This window comes from Erythrolamprus reginae, chromosome 2, assembly GCF_031021105.1.
Source record: "Erythrolamprus reginae isolate rEryReg1 chromosome 2, rEryReg1.hap1, whole genome shotgun sequence".
Classification (NCBI taxonomy): domain Eukaryota; kingdom Metazoa; phylum Chordata; class Lepidosauria; order Squamata; family Dipsadidae; genus Erythrolamprus; species Erythrolamprus reginae.
In genome coordinates, this window is record NC_091951.1 from 9,167,700 (window position 1) to 9,176,916 (window position 9,217).

Genomic DNA, 9,217 nt, shown 5'->3' on the forward strand with positions numbered 1-9,217 from the left:
TCCTGTATTTTATCTTACAATGGATATATGTTTATCCCAGGCATGTTTAAATTCAGTTACTGTGGATTTACCAACCACGTCTGCTGGAAGTTTGTTCCAAGGACCTACTACTCTTTCAGTGAAATAATATTTTCTCACGTTGCTTTTGATCTTTCCCCCAACTAACTTCAGATTGTGTCCCCTTGTTCTTGTGTTCACTTTCCTATTAAAAACACTTTCATCCTGAACCTTATTTAACCCTTTAACATATTTAAATGTTTCGATCATGTCCCCCCTTTTCCTTCTGTCCTCCAGACTATACAGATTGAGTTCATTACGTCTTTCCTGATACGTGCATTATTTTACATTTGGAAACATTAAACTGCAGTTTCCATTGCTTTGACCATTTATCTAGTAAAGCTAAATCATTTACCATATTACAGACCCCTCCAGGAATATCAACCCTATTGCACACTTTAGAGTCATTGGCAAATAGGCAAACCTTCCCTACCAAACCTTCCCCTATGTCATTCACAAACATATTAAAAAGAATAGGACCCAGAAATTAACATCAAGTGATAGGAAAGTGGTTGTCTGAAACAAAATGGCAACCCAAAGGCCTGTGAAGACAGAATCACACTGTTCGTAATAAGGAACTCCATAATAAGGAACTGCACCTTGGTTGAACCTCTGAGCATAATTTTTAATAAATCTTTCAGTACTAGCTCCCTACCCACACTATGGTCACTTGCCACAGTCATTCCTATTTTCAAAAAAGGAGATCCGAGCAACATTGAAAATTACAGACTTATCTCTTTGTGTTATGTCAGCTCCAAAGTTGTGGAATCAATCATAAACCAATCCATTACACTCTACCTTGAAGCTAATAATTTTATTTATTTTTATTTATTTATTTTGTCCAATACACAATGAGGGTTTTAGTGGGTATATATTTATGTACACATAGTAAAATACATGATGAAGGTTATAGAGGAGATACTCATAGTAAAATATATCTAAGAAATAATAGAAAAGAAGATATAGGAATAGAACATATCAATGAAAGAATAGAAGAAGAGATATAGGAATAGGAGAAAGGTATAGGAGATATAGGAAAGCAATAGGACAGGGGACGGAAGGCACTCTAGTGCACTTGTACTCACCCCTTACTGACCTCTTAAGAATCTGGATAGGTCAACCGTAGATAATCTAATGGTAAAGTGTTGGGGATTTGGGGATGACACTATGGAGTCCGGTAATGAGTTCCACACTTTGACAACTCGGTTACTGAAGTCATATTTTTTACAGTCAAGTTTGGAGCGGTTAATATTAAGTTCAAATCTGTTGAGTGCTCTTTTGTTGTTGTGGTTGAAGCTGAAGTAGTCACCGACAGGCAGGATGTTGCAGCATATGATCTTGTGGGCAATACTTAGATCTTGTTTAAGGCATCTTAATTTTAAGCTTTGTAGGCCCAGGATTGAAAGTCTAGTCTCATAGGGTATTCTATTTCGAGTGGAGGAGTGAAGGGCTCTTCTGGTGAAGTATCTTTGGACATTTTCAAGGGTGTTAATGTCTGAGATGCGATATGGGTTCCAAACAGATGAGCTGTATTCGAGGATGGGTCTGGCAAAAGTTTTGTCAACATCTCTACTTTCTAATAAACAGTAAACAATTTGGTTTCAGAAAAAAATTATCCTGTAATCTACAACTCTTACACTGTAAAAACATTTGGACCACTCAACTTGACCAAGGTAATCCAAATGATGCGATCTATATCGACTTTTGCAAAGCCCTTGACTCAGTTGTCCACGACAAACTTCTTCTGAAACTCTAATCCTACGGCATCTCTGGACTACTACACAATTGGTTATCAACATTCCTATCTAACAGACAAGTGGTCAAAATAGGAAGTGCCACTTCTCTTCCTGTTCCTGTTAACAGTGGTGTCCCTCAAGGTAGTGTTTTAGGACCAACATTATTCATACTATACATAAATGATCTTTGCGATTGCATCACTAGCAATTGTGTTCTCTTTGCAGATGATGTCAAACTATTTAATACCACTGACAATATTGCTACCCTTCAAAAAAGACCTTGGCCACATAACAGAATGGTCTAAAACCTGGCAACTTTAAATCTCCATCACTAAATGCTCTGTCTTACACATTGGTAAAAAGAATCAGAATACTAAATATAAACTTGGAGGAATTGAACTTATTGATAACCCTCAATCTGTCAAAGATCTTGGAGTACTCATATCCAATTACCTAAGTCCTAGAGCCCACTGCAACAACATTGCCTAAAAGGCTTTAAGAATTGTTAACCTAATCCTTCACAGCTTCTTCTCTGGTAATTTTGAACTGCTAACAAGAGCTTACAAAACATTTGTCAGACCAATCCTAGAATACAGCTCACCTGTATGGAACCCACATTGCATATCTGACATCAACACAATTGAGAGAGTCCAGAAATATTTCAGAAGAAGAGTCCTTCACTTTTCTTCTTACAACAAAATACCTTATTCTGCCAGACTTGAAATTCTTGGTTTAGACAACTTACAACTCCGTCGTCTCCATTCCAACTTAATTATAGTTCATAAAATCATATACCAAAATGTCCTTCCTGTCAACGACTACTTCACCTTCAACTGCAACAACACACGAGCACGAAATCGATTTAAACTAAATGTCAACCACTCCAAACTTGACTGCAAAAAATACGACTTCAGCAACAGAGTAATCAACGCCTGGAATGCACTACCTGATTCTGTGGCTTCTACTCCTAATCCCAAAACCTTTAGCCTTAGACTATCTACAATTGACCTCTCCCCCTTTCTAAGAGGTCTGTAAGGGGCGTGCATAAGTGCACTACTGTGCCTACCGTCCCTGTCCTATTGTCTTCTTTTGTTACTTTTTATCATTACCTATCTAATGTTTTATTTGTACAAATTACCACTCTATAATTGTTTGACAAACAAACAAACAAATAAATAAATAAATAAAATAAATAAGCAAATAAATAAATAAATAAATAAATAAATAAACTCGGTAATAAAAGAAAGCTGAAATACTTAGGAGACTACAGTAAGGAGACTAAACTAAACTAACAAGATTAAACTAAGGAGACTAAACTAAGGAGAAACTTCCTAATGGTGAGAACACTCAACCAATGGAAAACTTGCCTTCAAAAGATGTGAGTGCTCCTACACTGGAAGTTTTTAAGAAAGGCCTGGACAACCCTTTGTGTAAAATGTAATATGGTCTCCTACTTGTGCAGGGGATTGTACTAGAAGACCTCCAAGGTTCCTTCCACATCTGTTATTCTGTTACATTGTCCCCAATTCTTCCGATAAAAACATCAGTGTTTCCAGGGATGGAAGACCACTTTCTAAAGTTAATGGCATATGAAACTCAATATAAAAAAGATATTGTATATTTGAACAGATGTCTGAAATACACATTATATGGACATAAATATTACACAAAGGTGCAAAGTAATTATATTTTTTTAAAAAATGGATTAGACACAAATACATGTAATGTATATAAGAGGGGAGCCCATCTTCACCAGCCCTCCTCCTGCATTTTCTGAGGGATTGTTTTACTCGCTTGATTCTTTTACTTAGGGCAAACCCATCTGATCTTCCCTAATCATATCAAACATCAGCTTGTATTCATCCAAGACAGACTCACCTCTGGGAAGAAATGGTGGGTAATATAATCTTAAACGACTGCTAGGTTTACCTGAGCAACTATCATGGTGAAGAAATTCTGAATATTTTGCAGAAATCTGCTTCTTTATATTTATTCCTGTTGGATCCAGTTTGCTTTTTTGCTGTTCCACCTTTTGCTCTATTAGAGCAAAAATCAGCTCTATATCTTGACTGGCCAATGCGGATACAGCACTTGCTTCTCATTGCTATACTAACCATTGCTTTATCAATCATTCTACACTGGCAATTCTGATGGATTCGTGAGAGGAAGATCCTAACCAGAAAAAGCAGAACAATCTCACTATCTCTCAGGATTCAATTCATCTCTTTCCTCATGTGTTGCATTCATGCCTGTTCCCAATGTATACTGTTCAAAAATAAAATAAAGGGAACACTCAAATAACACACCCTAGATCCGAATGAATGAAATATTCTCATTGAATATTTCATTTGCACAACTATTCCATTTGCACAACAGCATCTGAAATTGATTGTCAATCAGTGTTGCTTCCTAAGTGGACAGTTTGATTTTACAGAAGTTTGATTTACTTGGAGTCATATTCAGTTGTTTAAGTGTTCCCTTTATTTTTTTTGAACAGTGCATTTCCCTAAAATCAACAGCTCATTCATCTCTTTAAAGCAGGCAGAGAATTGAGGTGGTAATTCTTGATAGTTGAACCAGCTGAAATAAGTAGTAATTATGGGGAAACTTACACAAGATATATGCTTGAGGGAGAGATGTCAAAATTGTACAGTCGGAGCTGAACTTTTCTTAGAGAGAATATGCCCCCAATGAGATAATCTCCTGGCCTGTAATAATTCAATGGCTCCATTCCATACTGTTCTAAAGTCAAAGGACATTTCACCCTCTGCATTCCATAGGCTATGCGGGGCAGAATTAGCATCAGAAACAGATGCTGCAGGTTCATCCTTTCTATGGCCTTGCAACCACTCTTCTCAATCAGTCAGAAGAAAAGTTAAAGGCAACTGAAGTCCCCTTGAAGAACAAGGACATTTAGAGTTTTTTTCAAAGCAGATGGAGCCAGCCATGGTTTCCACATTTTTCAGGGTTTAAGTTAAAGTTTAATTGGATTTGACTTTGGGAAGAAGTCAATTCTACCTTTGAAAAACTTATTCCTGGCTCTTGAGTAAGAAGTGAGACATTTAATCCCTTGCTTTCCAAGCTGATACAAATTATCACATGGGTTGCCCTTGAGCCTGATTCTTTGGGGGAAAGTTTTCAGGGTTGGTGAGGAGCAGGAGAAAGAGCAATTGATAATTACAAGGAGAAGCTTCTCCCTGGTGACATCTTCAGCTTCCTCTGTCACTCCATGATCACAGGTACATCTGGAGAAAAACATGTTTGCAAGAGGTCACTGATGCAAACTGATGCAAACTCCATAGACTCACTGAGCCTACGGAGAGGGGCGGCATGCAAATCTAATAAACAAACAAATAAACAAATAAATAAACAAATAAACAAACAAACAAATAAATAAATAAATAAAAATTTAAAATAAAATAAAATAAAATATCAAATTAACAAAATCCACAATATATAAAGAAAACCAATATAAAATGCTATACCATTGGCATCTTCCACCCAAACGACTAGCTAAAATGCACAAAAATTACAGCCCAACGTGTTGGAAATGTAAAAACACTCAAGGCACCTTCTTTGACCTATGGTGGTTATGTCCAGAGACAAGAAAATACTGGAAAAAAATAAACAATTGGTTGTGTCAAATAACAAATACAAAAATAGAATATACGCCAGAATTTTTTCTATTGGGTATTATGAAAGGTAACTACTCTAAAAATGTAAAATATTTAAGCTTGCATATTACAACAGCTGCAAGGATTGTATTTGCACAGAACTGGAAAAATCCGCAAAAACCTGAAGACAATGAGATCATCAAGAAAATATACGACTGTGCAGAGATGGACAGATTGACAATGGAACTTAATAATCGAAAAGAATTGGACTATTATGAAACCTGGACAAAATGGTAGCAGTGGACAAAAAAAAAGAAAATTAAAAGGAGCATTGAAATAAAACATCAAGAAATCTAAAAGTAATTAGAAGACAATGTTGATAGGAATGTATATACAATGTAGATTCATCTGTAAATATGACTATGTACTTTTAAAAAAAGGAAGAAATTAATAAATATATATTAAAAAATAAAATAAAATAAATGCTATAAGGCTTGACCTGAGTTGATAAGGGGGAAAAGATTAGGCTCTTTAATCATGGAACAGATTGCCCAAAACTAGGATCCAGGTAGTCAGAGTTGATGTCATGCCTTAATAGTCCAGACGGAAGGTGATTAAAGTGTGAGTGTCAATGACTAAGAGTTTCCAGTCTAATAGGGGCATAACTGCTGCACAACTTGCATCTGTGTAAAAGTACTCCTACTTGGCTGCCACCTGCTCCTTAATTAAGATCTCTTAAGAATCTACAAGAACACTAAAGCATTTTAGTGGGTAAAGATTGGGGTGATAGAGTGAGAGATGGGGCAGTGTGTTTCTTGCAAACATAATTCCAGTCAGTTCCAATCAGCCAGTTTGGAACTAGGAACACATGCGCGTGCTCGTTTTGCTTGCACTGTCATTTCTGATCTTCTACACATGCGCAGATCATCTATGATGATGTCTGGGTGGGTGGGTGCAGCCTCCTGCCACCGCTACCAGTTTGAGTGTAGCAGAGGTAGGAGGTAGCAACCCACCACTGATTCCACTGAACTTTCTGACGGTGAGAGCGATCAACCAGTGGAACAGCCTGCCAGCAGAGGTTGTTAATGCCCCATCACTTGACACATTCAAAAGAAAATTGGACTGCCATATGGCTGGGGAGGTATAGGGTTTCCTGCTTGAGCCGGGGGTTGGACTTAATGACCTGCAAGGTCCCTTTCAACTCAAATAAACAAATAAGCAAGCAAGCAAGCAAGCAAGCAAGCAAGCAAGCAAGCAAGCAAGCAAGCAAGCAAGCAAGCAAGCAAGCAAGCAAGCAAGCAAGCAAGCAAGCAAGCAAGCAAGCAAGCAAGCAAGCAAGCAAGCAAGCAAGCAAGCAAGCAAGCAAGCAAGCAAGCAAACAAACTTGAAACAGAATATCCTACGAAAATAGACTAACAATCCTGGGCCTAGAAAGCCTAGAACTGCGGCGCTTAAACACGATTTGAGTATTGCCCACAAGATCATATGCTGCAACGTCCTACCAGTCAATGACTACTTCAGCTTCAACTGCAACAACACAAGAGCACTCAACAGATACGAATGTAATATGAACCGCTCCAAACTTAATTGTAAAAAGTATGATTTCAACAATCGAGTTATCGAAGCGTGGAACACATTACCGGACTCAATTGTGTCAACCCCTAACCCCCAACATTTCTCCCTCAGACTCTCCATGATTGACCTCTCCAGGTTCCTAAGAGGCCAGTAAGGGGCGTACATATGTGCACTGGTGTGCCTTTCGTCCCCTGTCCAATTGTCTTTCCTTTCTTTCACCTATCTTATATATTCTCTTCCTTTCATATATCCTTTCCCCTAAGTTCACTTTCACCCTCATTTATATTACCATATGTCTATTTTTCTTCCTATGTATTTGTGTATTGGACAAATGAATAAATAAATAAATAAATAAAATAAAATTCAGGATCAAGCTGAGGAATCTGTGGAGCATATATTGGATAAAATCACTAAGGTTCTTTCACAGGTAGATGCCGGTGCATAGAAAGTTTCCTGGAGAGATATCTTGGGTGCAGTTTTGTCCAGTTATATAGAAATGATTTGAAACTGGTGGTTCTAAGGAAGTGAAATTGGTCCTTCTGACTCTGAGCTCAGCCACGTGATCTTTAGACTCATGACCTTCCTTGGTGGCCAAAGCTCCCTGAGAAGTGATAGATGGTTGAGTTCTGGCACTGATGAATACTGTGAAACAAAGAATTATTCCTCTATGTCATAAAGAGGTGTGGTTATCATTTCCTCAAAAAGGTAACACCCTGATGGACATGGCCAATGGCAGAGTGGCATGGAGTTCCCCATGTTCTGCAGCAGAACCCCGAATCCAGGCGTGTTCCCCCTCATTCCGGTAGTGGAAATGGAGCTGCATGTGCAGCTCTATCACCACTGACTTTTTTCACTCACACAACTGGCAAGATTCCGATGAAAATCACCGGCTTTTTGTTTCCATGCATGCAGAAACAATGTGCCCAGATGTGTTTTTGATTTTGCATCAGCTGTGACACCAGGGAAGGAATGGGGGAGTGGTAGTCATTGTCTGGGAGACTCTAAGACTTTGCAGGTTCCCTGACCCCGAGATTGCTGGGTGTGAGTCTCTCCTCTTGAGATTGGACCTAGGGGTTCAGGGGGACTTTCTGTTAACATAACTGCCTCCCAGCTATGTTGCAATAGCCCTGCCTGCACTATTTGAGGTGGTAACTGGGCTGGTGGTGGAGTTCCCTAGGCTTGTAGTCCTGGAAGACATCAGCCTACCATTGCTCAGCAAAGCCTCAGATGTGGTGCAGGAGTTCATGGCTTTCTTGGCAACCATGGACCTGACTCAAGTAATTCAGGGTCCAACTCATGGGGGGACATACACTCAACTTTGTATTTCTCTCAGGGCAGTGGAAAAATGATCTGGTTTTAAGGGGTATAGTCAGGGGTGGGCTGCTGCCCAGAGGGAGGGGACACAGTGGGGTAGCAAAAATGGAGCTCCACCCTAGAGAACCCAATTTGCACTGAAAGATGTTGAAAAATAATGCAGGGCATCCTGCATAAGCCATGTCCACATTGTGGTAGTAAACATTTTGGTAGCCCTTCACTGGATATAGTCATAACACTCATGGTCATGGTCAGATCACTCCCTACTGAGGGTGGATTTGACTGACCAATCCCCCACCACAGGGAGGTAGAACCAATTAGGTGGTTCCACCCCTGGCACATAATTGACCTGGATGGGTTTCAGAGGGAGCTTTGGATAATTCCCAACTCATTTGTCTGTAGTTAGGCTGAGTCCCTAGGGACGGCATGGAATAAGGTCACATTGGGGGTTCTGGACCAGTAGACCCTGGAGATCTTCTTGGTTTACTGAGGAACTCCAGGGGATGAAATGTAAAAAGAAATGTCTAGAGCAAGCATGGAGGGCCAGTAACTTCCTTGAGTGAGGGGTTGTTTCCACAGCTGCTGAAGGAAGTGGTTGTGTGACCCCCACCCCCCCAAGAAACCATCCATGGATCCAGCCGAATTGAAGAACTTCAGGCCAGTCTCCAACATGCCCTTTTTGGGTTAAATTTTTGAGAAGGTGGTGGTACTCCAGGTCTAGCGGTTGAAGCTGATTATCTAGATCCTTTTCCGTCTGGTTTCAGGACCAGTCACAGTACAGAAACTGCTTTGGTCATGCTGATGGATGATATCTGGTGGGCCCAGAATAGGGGTCATTCCTCTATCCTGGTGCTTCTTGATATCTCAGTGGCCTTTGATACCAATGACCATAGTATCCTTCTGCGACGGCTGAAGGGGTTA